Source organism: Hipposideros armiger, unplaced genomic scaffold, assembly GCF_001890085.2.
Source record: "Hipposideros armiger isolate ML-2016 unplaced genomic scaffold, ASM189008v1 scaffold_79, whole genome shotgun sequence".
Lineage (NCBI taxonomy): Eukaryota > Metazoa > Chordata > Mammalia > Chiroptera > Hipposideridae > Hipposideros > Hipposideros armiger.
The window spans coordinates 1,469,970-1,482,187 of NW_017731429.1; the positions used below are offsets into that span (position 1 = coordinate 1,469,970).

General features: G+C 45.8%; 1 protein-coding gene and 1 long non-coding RNA gene across 4 annotated transcripts in view; one reads left to right on the forward strand and one right to left on the reverse strand.

Annotated features, from left to right (window-relative positions):
- The window catches only part of ME3 (malic enzyme 3), a 216,139-nt gene that overhangs the window by 168,542 nt on the left and 35,379 nt on the right, over positions 1–12,218 (forward strand). The gene's annotated exons all lie outside the window — the stretch shown is intronic.
- LOC109383266 (uncharacterized) overlaps positions 1–12,218 on the reverse strand; it is a 34,664-nt gene that overhangs the window by 11,185 nt on the left and 11,261 nt on the right. Inside the window, exons 2-3 of the long non-coding RNA XR_002124147.1 lie at positions 1,883–2,158; positions 523–744 (exon numbers count right to left, since the gene is read on the reverse strand). This is a non-coding gene — a long non-coding RNA (uncharacterized LOC109383266). The remainder of the gene's footprint in view (positions 1–522; positions 745–1,882; positions 2,159–12,218) is intronic.

Here is a 12,218-nt window from a genome sequence, read left to right on the forward strand (position 1 = left end):
ATTAGGCAAAGGTGTGCCTGAACTGCTGTAGAGGGGTTCAGGTATCATGTGACTGGAGTATGGACTTTGTGGATCGTTCCTTCCTCAGGCCCTATGACTCTGTAACGTCTTCACCTGACTGGTAGTTCCTGGGGGGCAGAAAGCATGACTTTATTCATGGTGGACCCATGGTTAATGGTGAGGGTGGGAGTTGGGTGATAGATTAGTTGGTTGACGGATTGAAAGCCTTCGCCAGGCTAGCTATCAATTAGAATGGACTGAAGGTCATGAATTTGACCACACCTGAAGAAGCTCAGAAGAAGGAACTCAGGGACTCATCCTAGCTTGTCTGGCCTCTGAAGAAGCAGGATAATTTCCAGTCTCAGCCTGGCATGGTTAATTGTTGAGCATACAGCTTCTACACATTCCCAGCAGAATAGGAGCTGAATGTTGCATGATGACAGCCTCTCATGCCTGCAGGGAACCTGTCCTGGGCCACAGAAAGTGCCGGAAGGCTGTAACAAACTGCAAACCAGCACTTACCTGTTTAGGACCTATGCACGTCCATCATGGCCAAGCAGACTGAACAACTGAGACAGCGTGCAGCTCATTAGTTAAGGTCTAACCTTCGAACTGTGATGGAGGAAGTTCACTGGCTAGGGAGATGGATTCAGTGATGCCAGATGGCTGTTTCCTTTTCATTTTCCCTCAGCAGACTGATTTTTATCACCTGGTATTAGAATACGAACAAAATCATGCCCAGACCTGAAAGTCAGATTATAGTAGAGAAGATGAAGGAGTAGAAGTTTTTTGTTTTTTTTCTTTTTCTGATTTTCCTCAATGGGTTAATAATAATAGTAATAACAACTCTTATTTACTTAATTGCTTACTATGTGCAGATGCTGACATAAGCACTTAATACAATATTAATTCATTTAATTCTCACGGCAACACTCAGGTAAGTACTGTTATTAGCTTCATTTTAAGAGATGAGAAAACTGAAGTTATAAAGTATTAAGTACCTCGTCTAAGAAAGGGGACCGTATTAAGACCTCACCCACTAACAATGATTGTTAAAAGCACAAACTGTACAGTTAAGACTGCCCGAGCTTGAACCTCTCTCCTGCCACATATTAACAAGCTACTTAATCTGTCCGTGCTTCAATTCCGCAATTCTAACATGCATTTTTAACTTGTAGAGTGCTTAGAATGGATAACTGAGATAATCCATGTAAAATGTTTAACATTATATCTGATAATAGGAAAATTTCAATAATGTTTGCTATTATTATTATTATTATTATTATTATTATTATTATTATTAATTTAGGCAATTTCCAAAGCCACTTTCCTTTAGGTAGTGGTGTCCCCATTCATGCATTCATGCTTGAGTTAAAGTATCCACTATTATATCCGTCACTTCCTTCCATAGTCTCCTATTCATCCATCCCCTCCATTCCAATACTATTACTATTGTACTTTCCCTCTCTTCCCCAGTTCCTCCCCAACGCTGATCTTAAGGGGTGGGGGGGCGGGTGCAGAGGGGAAACCGCCCTGGAAGCACTGGGTGTGATCCATCTCTATTTTCAGATCCCCAGGATGTGCAGTTAGTAAATGCTTGGTCTCCACCCCTACATATAATCACTTTAACTTTGCTCCCGCCTCACCCCAGGTAAAGAAGCATTGTGTATATGTGTGTGTACATGTGGGGGTGAGATCTCATATTTTCTGCAGTTGTTTCGGCTGAATGTTGTTTGGACCTTACAGACCCACCACTCAGAGAGCATTGCTCCCTTGCGTAACTGAACATCTTTTTGTGTGACACATTTCTCAACACAGAAATAAAAAACAGAAACTTGTCCAAGGATAGAAAAGCATTAAATCACCCCCAAGATCAACCCACCGATACTGCCTTAATAAAGAGGCGGCACACTCAGCACTTTGCTCCGAGCTGGAAGGAAGCCTTGGATAACTTCATCTCCTCCCGCCCTCTCCCTTGCTCCCTCGGCTCCAGCCACTTGGCTTTCTTGCTGTTTGTTGTCGTGTTTGATAGAGCCACAGAACCTTCATGTTTGCAGTTTCCCCGACTTTGAATGTCCTTCCATTTTCATAGCTGTTTCCTTCTCATCGTTCAGGCTTGGAAATGGGTCTGCATTCAGGCAGGGTCTGGTGTTGAGGCCTACAACAAGGCAGGACATTGGAACTGAGAGTCCTGAAGAAAATGGAAGCCACAAGTGGCTGTGGCACCCATGAAGAAGAACTAGGCTCTTCTAGCCAACTTAGCAAAATGACTAAAAGCGTGGAGTGGAGGGAATGTCTGTTGAAAGAAACCAAAACACCAAGCCTTTACCACATGTAAAGTTAGAGTCCACATTTGCAATATACACACAGTGCAAAAATTCCCAAGTTAAGAAAGGAGTATAAAATCTTGTCCTCTCCCCGTGGTGCAGCTGGAGAACCCGGCAGAAGGAAAAGTAAAACTTCCCTGTAGGGGTATTCCCACAACCCATGCTGTGTGGAATTCCTTGAAGGGAAAAGCAATTCCCCAATGAAAATAAATTCACGATTTACAACAATCCACAGGAAGACAATTCATAATGTGGGAAAATCAGATATGCAACTAATAGAACAATTAGAACCCCAGAAAATGGAATATTCTGAGAAAGATTATAAAGCAGCTATACTTAAATGTATGAAAGAGATTTTTTTTTATAAGAATGAAGCAATAAGGAAAGTACCCAACACTGTGAAAGAAGATAGCAGGCAGATTTGAAAAAGAACCAAATAGAACTTCTGAAAATGAAAAGAAGAGTCATGGAAATCCTGCAAAGTGCACTGGTGTTAGGGAAAGACACCATCAGAAAACCTGAATCTTTGTCACCCTAATAAACTTTAATTTAAAAGGAAGGAAGGGCTCGCTCAAGAGTTTGAGCTCTGAGCAACAGTTCGAGTCCCAGCCCGAGCTGAGCTGCCACTGAGCTGCCTGCCAACAGGTGGCAGGATGGCTCAGCTAAAAAAATAAAAAATAAAAATAATAAAAGAATAAAAGAAAGGAAGGAAGGAAGGGAAGGAGAGAGAGAGAGAGAGAGAGAGAGAGAGAGAGAGAGAGAGAGAGAGAGAGAGAGAGACAGCCCAAATCCTTAATGTTTGGGGGTATTTTTGACAGGCCCTTCATTCCTCCTCCTGATTACCCAGAAAGGAACTAGGACACCAAGATGTTGTATTTAAGAAGGATTATTCCTCCAACATGGGAGCTGCTGTTGATGAAACAGAGCACTTCTTGAGGGAAAGAAAGGATGTATAAGACTGGAATCCCCAAATCCCAGCTTCGTCATTCCATGCCAGAAAAGATGTAGCGATCCCAGGCAGTGCCATGGTGTATTCAGCCTCGTTTCTTCTGTCTCTCTCTTTCTCTGTGTCCTGCTCATTCACACTCACACATACACAGTCTTTTTATTCTACTGCATTCATTTGATTAGGCTTAACCAGATTGTTTTTAATAAAGTTAATAACTGGAAAAATTCCTGAAAACAAATGGTTCGGTCAAGATAAGTTATGCAAAGAAAAAAGTATCTGGCTGTGTATACACCAAATCATTAACAGTGATTACAGGTGAGGCATGAGGTTTTCAGGAGTTTTTGCTTGCCAAGCCATTCATTTCTATACTGTTTGATTGTGTGCAGGCATTTCTTTTGTAATTAGAAAAAAATATGGATTTTCTATAATGAGTTAAGCAGCAATTCTTTCCCAGAGACAGTTCCTTGTGTTAAAAGAATAATAATTAATAATAATAATAATGATAATAATAATAATAATAATAATAAAATAAACAAGCAAGCATTCCACCCTTCACCCTCTCTGGTGATTTGAGAGCTGTGCTAACCTCGGCTCCTATGGACAACAAAGCAACTCTTGTACGTTGACTCATTTAATACAACAATCCTGGTGACTAGATACAATTATTGTCCTATCCCACTAAAATAGAAGTTCCAGGAAGGAATCTTCGTCTCTTCAGTTCACTGCTGTATCTCAAGCATCCAGAACAATGTGTAGTGCAGTATGGGTTCTCAATAAACACTGACTGAATGAATGCATACTTTACAGATGAGGAACTGACTTGTCCGAGGTCACACCTTTAGCAAATTGTGGAGCCAAGTTATAACCCAGGTAGTCTAACTCCAGAACCCACCCTCTAACGTGGATACTCTCTATTTCTGTTCTTTTAACATGAGAGAAAAGACAGCTCAACATACTCCAGACACCTTTTTGATACAGTGGGCAAGGAGGATAAATGAGAGGAAGGTCTTATGAAAACGATCTTACTTAACATATTCATGTCTTCTCCCTGCAGTCTTTTCTAGGGCTGGGTAGTACCCCACCTGGCCTCCCCATAAAGGGAGTTCTGGAGGGACTAGCCATCAATTTCCATTTTCAAAACGCTCTGGCTACTGGCAGCAAGGAAAGCATCCTCTTTTTTTCATTTTTTGTTTTCTTATTTTTATTGAGACATAATTGATACATAACATTGTGTACGTTTAAGGTATACAACATGTTGATTTGATACATTAATATATTGTAATATGAGTACTGCCATAGCCTTAGCTAACACCTCTAACATGTCACATAATTATCATTTCTTTTTTGTGGTGGGAAAATTTGCCAGCATCTGGGTCAGTTGGCTGGCGCCTCCTGGTTCTGCCTTCTTTATTTTTAATTAAATTTATTGGGTGACATTGGTTAGTAAAATTATATAGGTTTCAAGTGTACATTTCTATAATACATCACCTATATATTGCATTGTGTGTTCACCATCCGGGCTCTTCCTGCTTAACCACCCATGGCCAGTTCATTCACCAAAGCTGGGCGCCCACTGCAGGCCTCTCCACAAACTACAAACCCAACCAGTGCAGCCTACCCACAAGGGGAAATGCTGAGGCTCTTTGGCTCCAAGCTTCTTCTGGTGGATTTAAAAGATATAAACAAAGAAAAACCCCTAAGCTTATGGCATACAAACTACAAAGAAAGTTTCAAGGTTTTATTTTAATTTTAAAATAATAAAGAGCATACCTGTTAACCCTAAGCCCCGATTATGTTTCAAGGGAGCTTTCACATTCTGAGTCCTTCTCAGCAGAGATGGTCACTGCTCAGTTTTTTTATGTTCACCGAATTTTGGGGATACTCTCTGCATTTTACCTCATTTTCCCACCTGATCCTCCCTAGGACTCTAATCTTACAGTCTTGGGATACCTGAGCAAGAAACAACAAGCCCGTGTGGTCTAACTCCCTCACGATATAGGTGAGGAAACAGACCCAGACAGAAAATTATTTCCCCACAGTCAGATAATGACAAAAGCAGTGGAAAGGTAAGGGGAGCCTATCCAGTTGTTCGCTGTCATTCACAAAATTCATGAAATCTTTCCCAAGTTTCGATTCAGCATGTATTTATCATGTACTTTCTCTGTGCCCCAGGGCGTGTCCAGTACAAAGAAAAGAACTACCTTGAAGAACTCAGTTCTCCCTGAGATTGTAGTGTGGACAGATAAAATAATCAGAAAATAGATCAAGGCAGCATCAAGTTACCTGTTTATTCATTTATTTATGTAGTCATCCACCCATTCACTCATTCAAAGGACAGATATTTATTGAACATAGCAGGAAGTCAGAAATGGGCTTTGTTCTCAAGGAGTTTACACTCAACTAGGGGAAAAAAGAGAACTGCTCATAGAATTACTATTGGGTTTGTATAGACTGGACATGAGCCTCGTTAACGGCCCTGCCTGCAGTGTCGATCGGGGCTGATAGGGGAACTAGGTGGTCAAGGGGCCTGGGATATTTGACTGGGTTTAAAAGTCACGGCCTTTTTCCTAGGAAAGGACTAGCAACTCACTTTTACAGAGCACCTACTCTATGCTCGGTGCTTTACATTAAATTACCATAGCAGCCCTTAGAGATCAAGACACAGGGGCTCAGAAAGGTTATGTAAGTTCCCCAAAATCACCCAGCTAGAAATTGGAAGAGTTAGGACTCATCCCAAACCCAACTGACTCCAAAACCTGAAGTCATTTACTACAGACCCTCCGCTGCCCACCGTTCTCCCGGCCTGGCTGGGAAGGTCCTCCCCACAGTGGCCTCATCCTTGCGGGTAAAGGAAATGGCCTGAGTTATTGTGATACAAAGATGCTTTGCCTCTGTGGCCTCTAGGAAAGGAGGGTGTGGCCCCAAGGGGAGCTGGTGATAGCATAAGAGATATGTGCACTGGTCCTTCCTGTGGTGGGACAGTTCTCTGCCATTCATTCATTCCTGCTTTCATTTGTTCAATACTAGTTACAAAGCCAGGCAAGTACGGAGCCTGAGGCACACAGCAGCATGTCTATTTGGTCTTTTCACATGGGTGTCTGAAGCTGCCTTGTCCAGAGGTCAGGAAAGGAGGCAGGGGGCAGGGGACAGGACATGGGATCCTTCTTCAGTCGTCCTGCCATACAGTGGTGGGTAAGACACCTCCCCTGCCCTCAAGGACTCTGCCTTGTGCCTGCTTTGATCTAGCCTGTCACTTAACCTTAGTCTTTCCCTTTCTTCCCCTCCCCAACTTTGCTTCACTTTGGTCCCAAAAGCCCACCAACAGACTATGCTCTTTGACCTCATTGTTTTCCACCCCCAGACGACCTGTCATACTTCAAGGCAGGATTTAGCCAGTACTATGAGAGAGGGGTAGTTGAGACTCCAAGGAGGTTGAGACACAATTGTCTGACAGACGGTATGGTACAAACACTATGGTAGTTCACGTAAATATACAGAGCTCAGAATGGGCCACACTAATCAGAGAAGCATCATGGAGGACACCAGTGGCCTCATGACAGCTCAAACGCTCCATCTATGGGCCAATCAGAGCTGACGTGACTGCTGATGTCCCCAAGCCAGCTAGTGGGTGGGTGGCTGGGAAAAGTGCTTGGGTTTCATGAGCAGAAAGTTGAGGAGTGAGTTTCTGTGCCCTAGAGGAAAAATTCAGTACTGGCCTCTGACTTTTGAGAGGTCAAGGGGTGAGCAGACCAGCCACCATCCTCTTCCCAGTACTGGGATGTCTGGCGCCATTTGCGTGCCTGCCCAGGAACTCAGACAAACAGGGAAATTGAGGAGGAAATCCAAACTGTTCCTGAAGTGTGTTCTCTCTGGCCTGGGGTTGCTGTCAGAACAGTAGCTGGGAATGGTCACATTATTCTGGGACTTTTGCTTAGAAATTGCTACTTCCTGTGACTATCTTGTTACTCAATGGGAGTTTTTCCCATTAGCCCAAAATGCCCCCCCACAGGAGCCCGCCAGTCTGGCTGCCAGAGCAGGGCTCACCAGAGGAATCTCCCAGAGAGGGACCCGAGAAGGCAAGGGCCTCAGGGGTCCACTCTCACACGCCCCACTCCCTGTTGGAATCCCTTCCACAACTTCCATGCCAAGTGGCGCCCCGGTAACCACAGAATCACTTCCAGTCACCAGCAGCCTCTGTCTATCCAGTGTTTGAAATCTCTGCCTTATATGGCACTAAAATCTGGGTCCTTCTGACTTCCACCTGTTGGCTCCGGGCCCCATGAAAGAAGTTTACTTAATTCCCTGTCGACAGAATGGTCCTTCACGGCTTTGACGACAATCATTATGCTTCGTTCCACTTGGCTTTCTCTTTTTCAGGCTCAGTGTTCCCACCTTCTCCAATCCCTGGTTTCTAGTTTCCTCACCTACACAATAGTTTCCCTGTCACCCTTCTGGGTCCTTTCCCAATCCCTGTCCCCAGCAGAATGGGTCGCTCCCTCATACATATCTGTGGTGGCGCTGTGCTGAGAGGGCATCACTAGGCTGGGAGGGCTTAGAGGAAGGAGCCGTGGCTTCTTCAAGTTCTGACTGGACTCCGGCTCCCACCTCCTCCCATCTCCTCAGGATCTCCCCATCGTTACTACTCTCATCTCTCCTTTGTACTGGTTCCTTTTTCTCATAGGCACACCTCCCATCTCAAAAATAAATCCATCCTTCATGCCCACATCCCCCAATGGCTGTCACCCTCCCTCTACTTTACAGCCAAGCTTCTTGAAATTTGTAACCACTGACATTTCCTCCTCTTCCATTACCCTTTAACCCCTGCAGAACGTCCCCCTCCCCACCACTCCACTGAAAGTGATCTGGCAAACATCATACAAAGTCTTCTACACGCCAACTTCCATACACACTTCGAGATCCCTGTTTTACTGGACATCTCAGCAGCGTTGGACCCGGCTGCCCTCCCCGCTGGTTCCCCTGCTCACTTTCCTTTGCTGGACTCTCTTCCTCTGCCCCCTCTGCTCCTTGGATATAGGTTCCGTCCTTGGCTCTGTCCCTGCTCACTGCACACGGTCTGTCTGAGACCCTCATCCTTGGACTTGATGAGACAGGCTTGGTAAGACAGGCTTGGACTTCTCACCACGCCCAGAACTTCATGTTCCTCTCTGCTGAGCCTCATGTAGGGTCTCCTGCTTCGTGAACATGTCCCCTTGGGCATCCCAGCACCTCAGACTCAGTACGTGCCAAGCCTGTCTTACCAAATAAGCCCATCCTTCCCCATCGCCACGCTTCCCCCCGTCCTGGGCTCCTCCTCCTCCTTCATCTCCCACATCTGCCCTGCTATGGAATTCTGCCCTTGATAACCATCGCCTCCATGGATGTGCCAGGCTTTTTATATACATTATCTCATGAAATTCTCACAACAGGACTGCAAGAGCGATGTCATTATCCCACTCTATTATCAGCAAAGATTGAAATTTGGATTGAATCACTTGCTGAAGATCACACATTTAGTAAGTGATGGAGCCAGACCCTCTCCATCCCAAAGCTCTCCACACTTGGCTTTGCCTCCCTCACATCTTTTTCCCAGCCCTTCTTCTCCCGTTCGGTCCCCATTGCCTTGTCCCAGAAGTTCACGGTCTCTCACTGGGGTTACGTGCCTCCTTGTCTCCAGTATGTCCTCCTAGCTATCCCTCCCATCATCCACTCTGCTGCCAGAATGAACTTCCTAAAATACATGCCACTTTTCTGCCTAAAGCCCTCAGTGGGTCCCCATTGCCCTCCAGACTGTCTAGGCTCTTTACACAGGCATGTAACAGGGTTTTTGCTGCTACCCTGAAGGGAGAGAAAGCGATGGGTCAGGGAAGCCTTACTGGAAGAGGTGACATGCCAGCTGGGACTTACAGTTGAGTAGGAGTTGGCCTGATGAAAGGGGCCTTCTAGGAGCTGCAGCAAAGACATGGTGCTGTGTATGCCCCACAATGGCTGGGAAGCAGCAGCAAACGCCAAGGGTGTTGGAAGACATGGGCAGGGGTTGAGCGTTAAGGTTGGCACCAAAGGGGACATCACCGATAAAGTTTGGACAAAATCCCAAAGGCGGTGGGAGCCCAGTAAGGATTTTTAGAAAATAAGTGAGCTGCACAGATTTGAGTTTAAAACGCTAGGGAGGGTGCACTGGGGGAGGGGAATAAACCTGGAGGAGGTGAGCTCAGTTATGGTAGGTTCCTGGCCAGAAGGAGCCATGGCAGCATTCCCAGGGAGAGACGGCCTTGCCCTAAATCCACCAGTTCCACCTGGTACAAAGCTCTTTCTGCAGACGGCTGTGTCTTTCGAAGTGTGCTCCACCTCAGGTGGGGAAGGTGGGACACAGAGGGTAAGGTCTCTGGTCAAATGAGTTTAGAAGATGCTGGGTTAAACAGGTCTCTTCATGCAGGACTTTTCAGAGTCTTTCATAGGTATAACATTCAGGTTCCCAAACAGGGTTAGCCATGGAAACTCTACGTGAGAGAGTATCTCAAGGGACTCAAGTTTAATGGACTATGTAAAATACAATCAAAGACCCAGAGCTTTCATGATTCTGTCAGCTCTGGTTCTTGGAAGGAAAAATAAATAAAAGAGATAGCTTTGCATGGGGTGACAACCGATGTTCTCACTGAGCATGCTGCTGTGGGAGTCGTGTGTGTGTGTGTGTGTGTGTGTGTGTGTGTGTGTGTGTGTGTGTGTGTGTGTGTTTTGTTGGGGGAACAGAGTAGGCTCCCATGGATATGTGAGTGGTAGCTTTTAGTCATTCTGTTTGGAGACAGGCTGAGCAAATTCACCTGCTCCTCCCAGGTCCCTTGTGTTTGTTCAGGCCTGAAAGAGGTCAGACCCAGGTGTTTGAAAGAATGGCAGGTCCTGACCTCCGAGGAAGAGAAACCAGGTCGGCAGCCCCTGGAATGTTCGGCTCTCACCACCTCCCTCACGCAGCTTTCAGTCAGCAGTGGGGGGAAGGGTGGAACAGCTACTTCACAACCTCCTCCCCCTCGGGAGGAGGCTGTATCCCAGGTGGCAGGGACCTGGCTCTATTGGTCCTGGCCTCGGTCCTGTCACACTGTCACACACAGCTCACCAGGGCTCGCAGGCACAGGTCACCATTTGCAGGCTTCCTCTTGCTTGAGCCCGGGGGGGCAAAATTTAAACACCCACCACCCAGCAGTCAGTCGGCCTTGTGTCTTTAAGTGAGCCCTGGCCTTGGAATGCCTTCCCTGGCAGCTCCAAGGCCATTTCCCAGCTGAGTCCCCAGGGGCTAGAAGTCCAGGCAGCTCCATGTGTGGCTTGGGGAGGCGCCTCTTTCTCCATTGCAGGAACTCTGCCCTGGAGAAGCAGGAGATGTTCCTCAGCCCCTGCCAGAGCTTCAGGGTGAAGAGTTCAAAAGTGCAGAAGGGGACAGATAAGCAGGCGCCTCCCCAGTGAAGGAGGACTTCTGGTAGGCAAGAGAGTCAGCAATACGCTGCCAGCACTAAAACCAGGGAAGTGAGGAGGGTGGCTGCCTCAGCCCCGCTCACTCAGCTGGTCTGCTGTGCTTCGGCTCAAAAAGGACTCCAAAAACCGACTCTCAAGATTTTCCTGCCACGTGTTGCTCTTACTCAGAATGGTCAGACCTCCCTACTTTGGACCTGTAGAATTATCAGAGTGAAGCTCCTAGTGTATCTACTCCAGCCCTACACTAAGTAGCCCATAGCCCATACTATTCCAACACTCAGAGCAGGAAACAGACCCAGAGAGAAAGGGGACTCACCCAAGACTCAGAGCTTCTGTCAGAGACAGAGAGAAAACGGTTTTACTGGGCCACAGTGCAGTATTTTATTCAATGGCAATTCCCTTCTCCATGGAGAAAGAAACCCAACTTTTTCATCTCCTTAGTTTTCTTTTACAGATTCATATCGCCGTTAAAACTAAGCTAAGCTAAGTTGTAGCATCTGATACAGCTGGATTCAGATTTCAGCTCCACGACTTTCCAACTGCAGTAAATAGCCCTGGGCAAATAACACCTGTAGGTCAGGAACCCTTCTCCAAAATAACACCTACTTCACAAGGTCGTGTGGGGATTAATTGAGATAATATGCTAAGAGCTCAGGGAGATGCCCAGTAGGTAATAAACACTCAATAAGGTTTAGTTATTTTTATTACTGTTGTTAGTAGTAGTGGTATGTTCATGAATATATGTAAGGCAACTATAATTAAGTTGGTGTTATGGTAAAAGCTCATTACCTGTGTTTGTATGTGCATGGATGAATTGAGAACATATTTGTTCACCTAAGCCATTTAAATTTTCACTTTGAAATGTTGTTTTTGTTCTTAATTGGCTTTTAACTAGTTTAAGAAGTTGTCAGGCAAATTCACTAAATTTCCACTAATTCTTTCATGTATCTACCCCTTCTTAAAACATGTATTGAATAACTACAGTATCAGCTTATCATACGTGCTCAATAAATGCTTTTGGATAGATGACTGGATGGGTGGGTAGATGGATGGATGGATGGACGGACAGACGGACAGACGGACGGATAGATGGATGGATGATGCTAAGAGAGCAATTGAAGTAACGACCTTTGGTTCAGACCAGCTAATGGTCTGGTTTCATGGCCTCAAAGGAGGGGCAGAGGGAGTGGGAGAAAATGGTGAAGGGCCTAAAGTTCTCAGTGGAGACAAAGAGTAGGTGTAGTGGAATCAAGGGAGGTGGAAGGAGAGGCTGTGGTCAGAGACGGAAATGCGCAGTGTGACATTCTCGAGTAGGACTGGTTCCTGGTGAGGAAAGATCCAGGGAGCAGCCGTGAAGAGGGGTATCCAATGTGGATAGGGATCTGGGGGTCCCTGAACCCACGGAGGTCTAGGAACTCTGAGTCCAGTTATTGGATGGGCAATTCACATAGCCTCTTATGGAATCCCAAGTTAGCATTAAA